General features: G+C 43.4%; 2 long non-coding RNA genes across 2 annotated transcripts; one reads left to right on the top strand and one right to left on the bottom strand.

The window, feature by feature from the left end:
* The first annotated feature begins 4,468 nt into the window (after positions 1-4,468).
* On the top strand, positions 4,469-7,752 carry LOC128423331 (uncharacterized). The gene is made up of 3 exons (XR_008332724.1): positions 4,469-4,793; positions 7,093-7,150; positions 7,653-7,752. It is a non-coding gene; the product is annotated as an uncharacterized LOC128423331 (long non-coding RNA).
* Positions 7,753-7,780: 28 nt separating this feature from the next.
* On the bottom strand, positions 7,781-10,478 carry LOC128423330 (uncharacterized). The gene is made up of 3 exons (XR_008332723.1): positions 10,382-10,478; positions 8,626-8,687; positions 7,781-7,950 (listed from the first exon to the last, which is right to left on the bottom strand). It is a non-coding gene; the product is annotated as an uncharacterized LOC128423330 (long non-coding RNA).
* Between the last annotated feature and the right edge of the window lie 4,285 nt (positions 10,479-14,763).

The raw sequence follows: 14,763 nt of genomic DNA, 5'->3' as shown, positions 1-14,763 counted from the left end.
GTAACCTGAAGTGTCTGTAACCCGAGGTACCACTGTATTAGGTTTTACTTACCAAAATTGCCACTTCAGCGTCATAGGCAACTGTGACACTCATTTTCTTATTTCCAGTCATTGATCTTCACAGCTTCCAAGAGGTAAAAAGTGGTTTCAAGAGAAGGCAGAACAGCTCAGAGCTGCCTATGAGCCAAGCCCAGCTGGCCAGCATGATTTTATTAGTTCTGAGCTTTAATTTGAACCTGCTTCAAAAGTAGAAAGTAGTTCTCAACTGCTCTGGTAGAGGCACCCTGTGAAACAGAACCAGCATATTTATTGCTATTTTCTGTGGAGCTAGAACAGTTTACCAAAGCTGCTTAGAGGTAAATTTAATAAATGCTTGAAAATAAAACAAAACAAAATATTCTGATGCATTTAGTACACCGAATTAGATATTTGGCATTTGGACAACAATGGATATTTGGGTGTGGGTTTCCACTTTAGTTATATTTTTGAACCAGAATTAAGCTGTAGAACTATAGCAGAGACCAGGAACCTGTAGTTCTCTAGATGTTGCTGAAATACAACTCCCACCAGCCCTAACCATTGACTGTGCTGGCTGCAGCTGATGGAAGCTGGAGTCCAACATCTGGAGGGCCACAAGATCCCCACCCCCGAACTAAAGGAGAATAGTTTCCATATTATGTCCCATGTGGTATGCAAAATCAATCAATCAATCAATCAATCAATCAATCAATCCAGAAACATTCCAGAACTGTTGCTGATAAAATCCCAATATAAGTTGAAGAGCAAAGGCCATTTCAATATTTATTTCCAATATTATTCACTGAATTTCTGTCTGTCTCCCTCTTACTAGTCCCAGTATATAAACCCTGGCTAGAAAGATAATATACAGGTTGTCTTCATCAGAGCAATTTAGGTAACCTTACAGCATGACTCACCCCACAGGCTAGTCCTAATAGCTGCAGAGGAATTTGAATCCAATATGTTTTATTTATTACACCATGACTGCAATGCAAACAGATTGGCTTATTTACAGGCTGTCTTTGTTAGCATGACGAGAAACTGAGGTGGCAATCCTATACATAGGGTGGGAGTTACTTCTGAGCCAACAGGCACAGGACTGTATGGTAATCAATTTATTATTTGAATATCAAAGTGTCACCAAGACAGTTTATAAGACACAAGCCAGGCTTAGCTTGTGAGCCAGTGTGGTGTAGTGGTTAAGAGCGGTAGTCTTGCAATCTGGGGAACTGGGTTCACGTCTCCGCTCCTCCACATGCAGCTGCTGAGTGACCTTGGGCCAGTCACACTTCTCTGAAGTCTCTCAGCCCCGCTCACCTCACAGAGTGTTTGTTGTGGGGGAGGAAGGGAAAGGAGAATGTTAGCCGCTTTGAGACTCCTTAGGGTAGTGATAAAGCGGGATATCAAGTCCAAACTCTTCTTCTTCTTCTTAGAAAATTTTCCCTTACAAAGCAATTAAAGGCTGTCCAAACCAGCCTGGAGCTGGTAAGGAGCATGAAAGCCATTCCTATGACTAGCATGTCACTTTGATTCTGATAAATCCAGTTATAATTGGGCTCCTGAATCTGGGGAGAATCTGTCTATTTTGGTTCTATCTGTATCTCATTTTTCCAATCTTAACTTTTGTGTCAGTTTGTGATTTCCTTCCATTGAAAAAAAAGTTTGTCGGGATTTTAGTATATGTTCCTCCTAATCTGCACATTTTTGTATGAATTCTTGACTAATATTTGTTGAATTCTATTTTCATTAATATATACATTTTATGTACTTTCCCTGCAATATACACATTTTTGCACACCATATCCTTCTGAACAACTGCATCACAAAATTAAGAAATGTGCAAATTCCAAAGGACAGCTATGCTTCAGTTTGTATATTGTTACAGGAAGTGAACGTTATTTCTCCCTCAACTTTATCCAGCCCCTCATGTAGCCCATCATCTAACTATTTGCATGCCTCTTTTGGTGTGACAAGAATAGTGCATTCCTCAGACCTTTGATTGTCTCAAAAACCATTGCTTCTTGACTATTATTATTATTAATTCAACTTATACACTACCCTATTCCCAGAGGTCTCAGGGAGGTTCACAACAAGACCACAACATATAAAATCAAACCGAAAGCAAAAATCCAAAAACTCCCCCCTCAGTGCTTCTGCTATGTGAGCATGGCCTTCTATAATTTACGGTGCAGAGAAAAGCTCCCTGACAACTGGTTTCAATCTTTTCCTCCTTTTGCCTTGCCATCTGCATCTAGTTGAAAGCCTTTCTGCAAGGTAACATTTATGTGTGCAAGCTGAGCTTGTCTTCTTAGCCCATAACTTTCGACCCACCATGATGGCATCTCGCCATCTTTTCCCCCTGTGATAATGGAAAGTTCTTATCTATCTGTGTTTCATCCATGGATAACCAAAAGTATGCCAATGGAGAGAGAGAGAAGGAGTAAGCCGAGCTACTTTGAAGCTATGTTATATGGCTGGGATAGATTAGGGCTTTGCAGTATCTGGTCTTTGCATGACTACATGGTGGAAAAGACACAAACAGCAGGCAAAACCTGAACAAGAAAGAAACTCTTCAACTGCCGTTGAGATGCAATGCATCCAAATGGTAGGAACAGGGATAGCTTGCTTATGTGGCAGACAGTATGGTGATAGTGCTCATCTGATCTCACAGCAGTGGACATCCAGCTGTTTACCCTAGAAGTGGGTGGGGTGAGGCAGCAGGGAGGCCAATGCTATGTAAACACACCAGCAAGAGTGCTGTCCTAGTTTTGACAGTGTGTTTGCCAAACTCCCCATAGCCTCATTCCTCCGGCTTTCCTTTCTGGTAAGCATCAGTGACTCAACCTGCAGGAGGTCAATGGAGTGCTACCATCCCACCATGCCATCTGCTATTGGTAGCAATAATGTGGAAACTTAGGAGCATGCTCAACGGATCCTAACTTCTAAGTAAGCTTGCATAGGTGAGATAGTATATTACAGATCTTTCTTTCTTGAATTTATTTATTTATTTGGTTTTTCAAATTAAAGGTTTACAATCACATATCCAACATACAACATACAAACAAGATTCCAAAGAATCTCTTGGACTTCCCTCCTCCCCTTTGTGGGTCCTATCGTTAATCATTTCCTCCTGCATCTTTTATGATAATACAAATCTTTTACATATCCATTATGCCCATAATTCACCATTAAACTACAAGTGTTATTCCAATCCTACTAACAATTTTAGCTGTATAAACTGGTTTTTGAGATAAATTTCCCCTATTCCTTAAATTTTGGACTTCCTGATTTCTGATTCTTCCGGTCATTTTAGCCATTTTGGCATAATCTATCAATTTAATCTGCCATTCTTCTCTGGTAGGGACTTTATCTTCTTTCCATCTCTGGGCCAATAACATCCACGCAGCTGTGGTAACATACATACCGTATTTTTCGCCCTATAGGACGCACCGTCCCATAAGGCGCACCTAGTTTTTTGGGGGGGAAATAAAGGGGAAAAAATTTATTTCCCCCCCCCCAGGCGCGGGGCTGGGGCGGGGGAAGCCCGAACTTCCCCTGACCCTAGCCCTCAGAACAGGCAACTCTCCCCAAGCCGTGGGAGCCGGGCGCTGCACTCCCGCTGCTTGCGGAGAGCTGCGCGAAGCCTGGATGTGCTGAGCTCAGCGCGCCCAGCCTTCAGCATGCAGGCAACTCTCCGCAAGCCGCGGGAGCCAGGCGCCGCGCTCCCGCGGCCTGCGGAGAGGTGCGCGAAGCCTGGAGAGCGAGAGGGGTCGGTGCGCACCGACCCCTCTCGCTCTCCAGGCTTCAGCGAAAGCCTGCAATCGCCCCATAGGACGCACACACATTTCCCCTTCATTTTTGGAGGGGAAAAAGTGCGTCCTATAGGGCGAAAAATACGGTAAATCGTCTTTTCTGCTCCCTTGGGATTTCGGCACCTAGAATTCCTAAAAGAAAGACTTCTGGTTTTTTAGAAAAAGTTACGTTCAACATTTTTTTCAACTCATATATCATTTCCCAAAATTATTTTACTATCTTACATTTCACGGATCTTGTTTCTACTTTGGCTCAAGCCAAGGACACATGCAAACTGTTATAAAATGATGGACCAGAAGACAGGAGTGTAGAGCAAAGTTTATCTGACACTGTGTAATTCTGACTTCAACCAATCTCAACATGGCTGCTGTTCAAGGCCTCTCATTTCTGGTGGTGTTTTCCAAAACTGCTCCCCCCCCCCACTGCACTCATGGAACACTTGGTTCCCACTTGCCATTACATTTTGGCATCTAAAGAAAATATTTCTCTTCAGAATCAAGAAAGTCTCTTCCAGCTTTGTGGTCAAGGTCTTTTTGGAAACACATGGAGATAGTTTTGGTTTTCTCCTTTGTTTGTTTAAAAGGTTTTATGTAAGTGAGCCAGGTCTTTAATTTGAGGCCAAACAGCTTCTATAACATTGCTCTATTCACATGTAACTCTGGGGCTGGAGTTCAGTAGAGGATGTTTTGCTTCAGGCGGCAGATTCTGGAGGCAACAGAGAGCTGTAGCAACAAGAAGTTGGAAGGAGAGAGAGAGCTGTGTAGGTCATATGCCCTGCCCTGCCCCCCTATGCTAGCTTGCTGTCCTCAGGTGCAGAGGAAGGCACTATTCTATGCCCAGTGTTAGAGTAAGATTTGACTGCCAGTCTAGTCAGTTTTTGTACACGGAATTGGAGGGAGGCTCCATCTTTCACTTGCCCTCTGGAAGCAAAATGCCTTGAGTGATTCTCTAGCAACTCTCAGGTATGAAGTTCAGCATTTGCTCTTGTTGTGCATTTTTTTTTTTACCTCGGAAAGAGTGAGTAGTGTGCTTCAGGGCTGCAGCAGTTTTTTACCTCAGAAAGAGTGAATAGTGTGCTTCAGGGCTGCAGCAGTTTTTTACCTCAGAAAGAGTGAATAGCGTGCTTCAGGGCTGCAGCAGTTTTTTACCTCAGAAAGAGTGAATAGTGTGCTTCAGGGCTGCAGCAGTTTTTTACCTCAGAAAGAGTGAACAGTGTGCTACAGAGCTGCAGCATAATTGTTTCCTAGAATGCTGTTTGAGAGGGAAGAGGATTGGTACCTGACATCACTTTTCTGGGGGGTGAGGGTTAATAAAAGAAACCTGCCTCTGCCATAGCAAATGTCTGTTTTCCCTGAACCATCATAAAAAGTTTTTCTTTGGGGGGTGGCCGCTCTTCAGAAATTGTGCCCCCTTTTTCTCAGTGGACTGAAACAACCTGCTCCAAATTCAGTCCAAATATTTGTTTCAGTCACATTCAAGACAATGCTATGCAGTTAGTGTATTAAAATCTGCTACCTGGAACAGCCGAGAGTGCCAGTTTGTAAATTCACCATTTTGTGATTATTAGTGAGAAGAAGCCCATGCCACTCACCTGCCAGAACTGTAAAGTTCAGTGTGCCAATGAAGAAACCAAGCGGGTTTGCATCTGTTTCTGCCCAGTGTAAACATCTCTTTGCCTTGAGACTTTATCTCCCTCTTATATTACACATTTTAATGACTAAATTTGCCACTTTTTTGACGTTTTTCACATTTGCAGCAGGACTGGCTGATGCCAGTTTTATAGGAGGCATGGAAACCTTTTTATGCCTGTACTTTTTGACAGTGCTAAATCTAAGGCTGGCAATCTTTTAGCTGTTATAAAATGCATTTTCATTGTAGGGAATTCATTTGCTTCTCTACTGCTGCCAAACTTTCTCAGTTGCTTTGTAACCACATCCTCCCCCTGCATATATATTCTCTGTGCACTCCAGAGTGAAATCTGCCTCCCTCAGTAATCTGGCTCTTTTAATTATTTACATGTGTTTTTATCTGGTATTTTATTCTGTGAACTGCCCTGATATATTGTGTTCAGGTAATTGCCTGGGTGAGGGGCCATTGGGAGAGAACAAAGGAAGGCTGATGGGCTATTAAGAAAACAAAGGAAAGGGGGATCTGTGCTGGATAACAAATGGGTGGGGCTCCTTCTCCAGCTCTTAGATAGGTAGAAGGGCAAAGCTGGAGTTGAGGGCAGAGATTGCTGTGATGTGACCTGGAGGAAAAAAGTTGGAGGTTGGGAAGGCAGAGAGAGTGAGCGAGAGGCTAATTTCTGCTTGAATCCAAGGCTGTGGCTATGGGAGAAGCAGGACCTTCTTGGGGTGTTAATGCTGTGAAGCCCTCCATCACAGGCTCAGGTTGTATATACATGTAAATAAACCATAAAGACACCATAGTCTCCACTGTGCTTCATTTTCAAAAGGAAACCCTAACGCTAGGTAAGTGCCTCAAACCCCTAGAATCTTGCACTGCTCAGAGATTGCAGTGGCATGGAACAGAACGTTGAATCGTATAAATGGGGAGATGGGTGTTGCATTATTTTTGTAGATGGTATAGCAGTGTGGTACAGTGTGCAACTTCCATTTTAATTCAACTTCCATTTCCACCTCCTTGTGGAAGAGCAATATTCCATTAGCGCTCGTCGTGATGGCTATATATTATCTCCAGTATGGGAAATATTATGCTTCTGACTATCAGTTGATGGAAAACAAGAATTGGACAGTGCTTTTGCTTGTGGATCTCCTGCAGGCATCTGGTTGGCCTCTGTGGGAACATAATGTGGGACTAGATGGGCCTTTGATCTGATCCAGCAGGACTCTTTTATGTTCTTTCACTTAACTTTTGTGATCAAAAGGGTGCTAGCACGGAAAGAACTCTAAAAAAACGGTGAATGAATTGCTCAGCTCATATATCTTTGATGCATGTGAAAATAAAACACCAACTTATTCTATTATCTATTTTGTCAAAGGGCGAGATCACAAAAGGAGCTTGCATTTCACTAACCTGCCAGTGTTTGGAAATACTATGTAAAATAAATAGGCAGAGTGTGTCATTAATAATGCTGTATTATCATGCCCATCTGTCTTTAGTTTTGGAACCAAAGTGCTGTGTTACAGCAGCTGCTTCCCATTTTTCTCTAATAATTACTGTGATTAGATGATTTAATGTGGTACTGCATTTAACATTCCTGGTAGTAACACTGACTCTGATATCTGCTTATAAATATAGAATACTGAAGAGCAGAATAAGAAAGCATAGAACAAAGGATCTATAAACTCACATTAACGTAAGTCTGGTTATGATAAAGAGGTGCACTTTTCCTGAATGTATATCTCCTCCCAATATGTAGTATATCTTCAACTAAGATACTGGGTAGTCTTTATTGCAGAAAGCTGTAAAGCTTTCAAATTGCAGACTGGGGTGGTTCCAGATGGGCATTTGTTGTGGGATTGGTGCTGTTCATCAAAATGCCAACCCAGGGAAAAACGTTTGTAATATCTCAAGTCAACAACATGTTTACAATATTATGCTCTTGTCTAGAAGCACCCCGTGTTGGCAAAAGCATCAGATTTAAGACAATTGTTTAATTAAGACAGTTGCTAAGGCTAGAGCACATGTCATGTTAATTCTTGATGACTGCAATAAGTCCATAAGTCAATTCAAGCAACATTTCCAAATGGCTCTGAGTTGAAAGGCAGGACTATAGAGAAGGGTCAACGTAGATAATACTGAGCCAATGATTTGACACTGAACACAACCAATTAACCACGTCTTCTGTTCCATTCTAGGCCAAGTATCAGTCAGGTTCCATTGCGTGAAATTTTCTTTTGGAGTACACTGGAAATCGCTGCTACTTCCAATTCAGAAAACAGATGTTACATATGACAAATGTAATGTTCTGAACTTTTGATATGGAAAATAAAGTTGCAGGATATGTTGCAGGCAGGACAACCATCCAGCCTGTTTTACCCAGATCTGGCCAGAATAGCAAGAGTTGATTTCGCATGCCTTTGGAATGCTGCCAAGACTGTTCAATGATATTCATGAATCATCTGTCTCACTAGCTGTCTGTTTCACTGTGCAAAGCTGAAATTAATTAGATAAAAGATGAATGTTTTAAAAGAAATTAACTGATTGTATCACACCCTTAATATATCTAATCACTTCATTTCAAATATCTTTTTATAGTATTTTCATACCACTCTTCTTGGAAAACTACTGGGGCTGCAGTGCCTTTATGCCATGTAGTGCTTAACAGCTCTAGGGTTCAGCTGGATCAGACACACACACCATTCTCTGTCTTCTATCCAGCCAACCAATAAGTATTATCAGAGTTCAAGGCAGGGCCAGTCCAATTGGCACCTTAGGCAAACCACAAAATGGCACCTCCCTCCCTGCTAGGGAAGAAGGGGTGAGTGTAGATAATCAGAAACATCAGGAACAAATGGGGAATAAAAATCTACATTGGGTCTGCCACCCCTGTGGATCCTGCTGCCTGAGGCTGTCACTTCACCTTGCCTCTTGGGTGGGCTGGCCCCAAGTAAAGGACACATTCTAGCTAGGCAAACACACTCATGGAGATTATAAAGTAAGGCTATTGGGGGGGTGACCTGGGGAGAGTCCCAAGGGACCACACTTAGCCCCTGGGCCCAAGGTCTCGCAATCCTGGGGGAAGTTTGCCCAGAGCTACTCTGTTAATAGCCTCACTCTCTCTCCCATGTTCATATCCTTATCTGTAAAATAGCAATAATATTCACTTACCTTGCAGGGCAGGTGCGGAATGATAGAGATAAGATCATAAGGCATTTCACACATCGGAAGTACTATAAAGAAATATACATAATGAAGTGTCACTGGGGATGGGCAACAACCAGGGGAGGAAATTACAGCCCCAGTGAAAAGTTTATTTACATTTTTTTCTGTTTAATCAAGTACAGATCTCATATTATGCATGCTCAGGACTCCTTTGGGAGCAGTTCCAGCTAAGGTTCATTGGAAAAGGGGGAGTGTATTGTAGCAAAAGATAATATAATCAGGCTTAGACTCACTGAAGGAGAACTGTAAAAGTTTGGAGAAATGGCAAGCCGTAAGTCAGGGCAGCTGGCTTCATAAAAAGCAGCAGCTATTCATCCACCCTTGCCCTAAGAAGCAACTGAGTTATTTCAGTATGACTCGTAAAATAAATACAAATGTACCAGACACACAGTATTATTCCTAATTTAAAAATGGCACAATGCATAAATAAAAAGTAGCTATTTCAGACTGGGCTTTCTCCTACCCCCACTTTCCTTCCCTTTAAAAAAAGAAAATCTCTTCTTGGTTTAACCATACGCTAGAATTATTGGACAGGAGAAATTGGAAAGAATGTTCTGGATCTATGTCTGATTAGTTAAAATAGAAGACTGGGTCACATAGACATACTCTTGGGATCCCAACACGTTGCCGCCAAAAGCTGCTTTTTCCTGGTGTTCCAGCCCAAGACAGGGCTGGGAAAACCAGCTTTCCAAATGAGCGGCAATGCTTTGTTGGCACAGTTGTTCCTCTGCTTGAAGTAAAGAAAAATACTTATGCCATGTAGATAATCCCATAATTATGGTACCATTCACAGTTACATTCTTTGACCCTTGTGCAAATTCTGTTGGAGGAATGTTAAATGTTGGCAATCAAACTCAGTGTTGCCATGTTCCAAAAACTTATTGGCAACTGCAGCAATTTTCTCTTCCTGCTATGCATATATGAGTGTAAGTTGCATTTGAACTCCACAATAAACCATGGTTCATTATAATGGAAATAAACCTAGGTAAGCCTAGGTCTTTCATCCTCCGCACTCTTCCTACCTACAATGTGGTCACACGGACTTTGGAATCTTTCACTTCTGCTTTTGATTAACTGTACCCTGTTGCCTTGTCTGAACCTGACAAGCTGTGGTTAATCATAACTATGGTTTGTTTGAAACAAACCTACTTCAAGATTACACGAGTAAGGCTTGAATTCCTAGCTGCCTTGATGAATATTTGTGACCAAGAAATATCCATGCAGTTCATCCCTAGATCATTCTTAGGTTGACTCTGCTTCATTTGGCATTCTCAAGGATCAGTAGCTATAAACATTATCATGGGAACATTTTATTTACTTTGCGTAAAAATGTGACCTCAAAATCACTGTAACCATCAGCCTTACTGATTTGAAATGGCATTTCCCTGACTACAGTTTTCATGATAACCACTTGTTCAAAGTGCAGCCAAATGATGATGTCAGCATTCAACTATGTCCAATGCCGTAATGGAAAACTAACAATATAGGGGCTATATCTGTACTTATGAGAATGAGTCAGCACAAGCATCACCTTAGCGAAGTGTTTCTCAAACAGTGGGGCAGGACCCACCAATGGGCCTTGGGCCACTTTCAGTACCACAACCGTGCTGTCCCCTAGTCATACTATAGGATAGGCCAATGCCAACACCAGCAACTCCCGGCGTAGTTAGTTAAGGTGGCCTTTAGATCTATCATAAGCTACCTAGTTAAGAGCAACTGAAGTTGAAGGAGGAGGAGGACATTCAGAGCAGAGAGCAAGATGGGTGAACAGTTGGCCTGGAATTTACAGTTGTGATTAGAATTTACAGTTGTGGTGCCTGCCCTGTGGAACGCCCTCCCATCAGATGTCAAGGTAATAAACAACTATCTAACTTTTAGAAGACCTTTGAAGGCAGCCCTGTTTAGGAAGTTTTTAATGTTTTATTTTATTTATTTTATTTTAAATATTTTGTTGGAAGCCGCCCAGAGTGGCTGGGGAAACCCAGCCAGATGGGTGGGGTAATAATAATAATACTAATAGTAATAATAGTAATAATAGTAATAATAATAATAATTACTAAAGCATATGCCCTACATAATGGTTAAGACAGTCTTGACATCTGTTCCTTCCTCCTAATAAGGAAGGGAAAACTCCTAGCAAGCAGGAGAGGATTACACCCATCCTTAGTTCTCTCTAAAATATAATTTGTACCATAATGCACACAATAGTTATTATACTTAACAATGTACAGACAGACATTGTTGCTGTCTGCCTTTAATTAGGGAATTTGTTTCCCCCTGAAGACTCACCAAAGCTTGAGTTTGAACATCTTCTGGAAATGATGTAAGGCATCATTCAGTCTGGTTTTCACTTTCTAGAGATAGGGAGTGTGTGTTATTGTGATTTTTATGACTGACATATTGTTACCCGCTGAAATATTTGGGATGGGGTGGTATAACAGGTTGTAAATAAAATAAATGAATCATATAAAACATTAGTTCTCATATATCTATTTCAATTGACTGTTCTTTTAAAGCCAACATTTAAAATGTTCCTGGCTCCCATCCATTGTGGGAGGGTCCCTAGCAGAACTCTTCTGGGCTAAGCATATTCCAGAAAATTCTCACAGATACTGTTTTGAGGCATGTGAGAATTTGTTTGTTGCTATCTGTTTATTCCTTGGTAATTGTTAAAGGGGCGTTTATCTCCTGTTCTTACCCATGTCCTTTCCTAAAATGAAAACAATCCACGATCATTCTCCATCAATACAATTCTGTACATTTTGCACTAGTTAATATGTGAATTCTCAGCTGCAGCTTATTACACTTTTCCTTTTCCTTGGCACACAATTCTCTTTACAGTTCTTGTAGCTACAGCCGTCTCTAATTTTTCCTTCCATGCATATAATCTGAGGCTGGTTGCCATGGACCTGCATCTCAGGCCAAGCTTTGTTCTGGGAAGAAGCCACACCCTAAAATCTCTTCCGAAAACCGATTTTAGGACATTTACTTACCATTTGCTTCCCATGCTGATTGTTTCCCCCACTTATACAATCATTAGGGTTGCAAGTTTTACTCATTTGAATCCTGTTTAAAAGGTAAAGGTAAAGGTACCCCTGCCTGTACGGGCCAGTCTTGACAGACTCTGGGGTTGTGCGCCCATCTCACTCAAGAGGCCGGGGGCCAGCGCTGTCCGAAGACACTTCCGGGTCACGTGGCCAGCGTGACATCGCTGCTCTGGCGAGCCAGAGCCGGACACGGAAACGCCGTTTACCTTCCCGCCAGTAAGCGGTCCCTATTTATCTACTTGCACCCGGGGGTGCTTTCGAACTGCTAGGTTGGCAGGCGCTGGGACCGAGCAGCAGGAGCGCACCCCGCCACGGGGATTCGAACCGCCGACCTTTCGATCGGCAAGCCCTAGGCGCTGAGGCTTTTACCCACAGCGCCACCCGCGTCCCCCTGAATCCTGTTTACTCAGCAGTAAATTAAATGCAGCTTATTCAAAAAGAAAAGTATGCACAGGACTGCAGGATGTCAAGGACTGGCAGGGCTCTGACAAGTGTGTGACAGGTTAGGGGGCTGGAGGCTGACCCAGGAGAGGGGCCAGTGATTTATGGGTTTTAGTGCCACTTGAAAGGCAGGAGCCAGGGGGAAAGGGAAGGGTCTGAGCAATCAGAGACAAAGGTGGGGACACAGAATGTGTCAGAAGCAGACGAAAAGTCTATTCAGGCAAGGGGTGGGCTGGTTGAATCCCCGCCATACCCAGCCCACTGTCTCCTAGAACCAGGAGGGGGTTCAAGAGAGAAGCGCAACAGCAACTTCCATGCAGGAAAAGTCTCAAGTTGTGTATGCACACTCCATCAGACCGGGGCGGGGGGAGCCCAAGGTGTGTGGGGAGGCTGTACCCAACTGCCTCGCCAGGCACAAACCTGGAAAAGTTAATGCCAGCTATGTAGATGCCAGAAGCATGTGTGTGTTTGTATCCTTGGGAGCTGCTGTTAATGTGTACGTTCATCAATAAAGAACTAACTATCGGCCATTTGCCTTCCTTAGCTGGGTGTGCACAGGACAGAGCCTTTCTCAGCTAAACTTTTAACTGCAGATTTGTTCCTAAGGTAATTGGTGGTCCTGATACAACATGGTGGCTTTGAGGGTGTGGAATCTGTCAGACAACTAAGAACATAATAATTTTCCTTGTATGTATGTATGTATGTATGTATGTATGTATGTATGTTTCCCACCCTTTACCAGGGCCCAAGGCAGGTTACAACAATTTTAAAATCCAATATAAAAATAGTTAAAACAATCAAGACAATAAGGTGGGTTCTAAAATATAGACTCAGGTGTCAAAGGCCGGGATATAAAGGTGCATCCTCAGCATATAATGAAAGCTACTCAATGAAGGTGCCTGTCATAAGTCCTATGGATCTGTCATGGAGAGGTTGGTGAGATGATAAGGAGGAATGGGAAGAGTTTGAAGAATTGGAAGAGACTGGCCCAGGGAGAGAACTTGGGACTCTGAGCTCAGACCCTGCAGGTCTCCCAGAAAACCAGAACATCCCTTTTCCCCCCTGAGAGCGCAGCAGGCATTTTGGGTGCTGTGTTCTTGAGCAATTTTATGCAGAGATCTTGCCCTGGAAAAGGAAATTTGGGGGGCTGTGGTCTCAAATGGTACCCCAAAACATGAGTTTTCAGGCACCATGAGAGCACAGCCCCCTTCGAGTGCTTTATTTAGGACTACATGCAGTTTTGGGAACTGGGAGAGCACGACCCCGAAAAAGCATGTCTTTTGGCCTTCATGATCTCATACGGGTCACGCGACTTAGGCAGGAAGACAGACAAGAAGACATGGGTCCTGGTTTGGGGACTCAACATGTTGGAGGGTATGTGACTTGGGGAGAGTCACAGAGGATTGGGAGATAGAGCTCAGGAAGTGCCTACTGGCTTGCCAGAGGACAGGCCCACTTGTATGATATTGAACAACTGTCGAAGTGGCTCTGGCACCTTCCCCTGTCAATGAAGAGTCTCCCTCTTCATGGAGGCACCTGGGGATAGGTCTGGCTATGAGCTGGCCGAGTCATCTCTGCCTCCATCTAAAAGGATGTAGAGATGACAGTGCCTGTGTGAGTAGACCATGCATGCCCAACCACTATGGAGGAGTCCCCATTTGCTTGACTAGTCTTGAGGCTCATGTGTCAATCATGCCAAAAAGCTGTGCTTGTTCCACTCTTCGAAGGGAGAGTGCAGGGGGCCTGTCAAGTGTTGAATCAACATCTTAGCTATGCCTAGCCAGACGCAGGTGGCGCTGTGGGTTAAACCACAGAGCCTAGGACTTTCCGATCAGAAGGTCGGCAGTTCGAACCCCTGCAACGGGGTGAGCTCCCATTGCTCAGTTCCAGCTCCTGCCAACCTAGCAGTTTGAAAGCACGTCAAAGTGCAAGTAGATGAATAGGTACCGCTCCGGCAGGAAGGTAAAAGGCATTTCCATGTGCTGCTCTGGTTCGCCAGAAGCGGCTTAGTCATGCTGGCCACATGACGCGGAAACTCTCTGCGGACAAACGCCGGCTCCCTCGGCCTATAGAGCAAGAAGAGCGTGCAACCCCAGAGTCGGTCACGACTGGACCTAATGGTCAGGGGTCCCTTTACCATTACCTTTACACATGCTGGGATGCTTACCGACTTCATCAATAAAACTTTGAAATCCTCCAGTTGTGCTAATGGTTCAAATTCTGAGTCCAAGTAGGTATGCCAGGACAGTGCCGGGTGCACCCCTGTAGAGAAGGAATTCTACAACTGAGGGGCTGCTACAGATAATTCCCTTTCCCTTCAAATGAATGCGGACAATGGAACTACCAAGGAGCACCCCCCCCCCCGCCAATCTAAACACACGAGTGTCTGAAGGGAATGAGACTTTTTCCAGATAATTAGGGCCCAAGTCATATGCAAAAACCATGAATTGGGCCCCCAAACAAACAGGCAACCAATGCAGCTGTTTCAAAACAGGATTTTGTGAGTTCTAAATGGAACCCCTGCCAGTAATTTGGCTGCTGCATTCTGGCAAAATCTTCCTGATTCAGTCACCACACATCCTTTTTCAGACTGAGT

This window comes from Podarcis raffonei, chromosome 11, assembly GCF_027172205.1.
Source record: "Podarcis raffonei isolate rPodRaf1 chromosome 11, rPodRaf1.pri, whole genome shotgun sequence".
NCBI lineage: Eukaryota > Metazoa > Chordata > Lepidosauria > Squamata > Lacertidae > Podarcis > Podarcis raffonei.
This window is presented reverse-complemented; position numbering and strand designations above follow the sequence as displayed.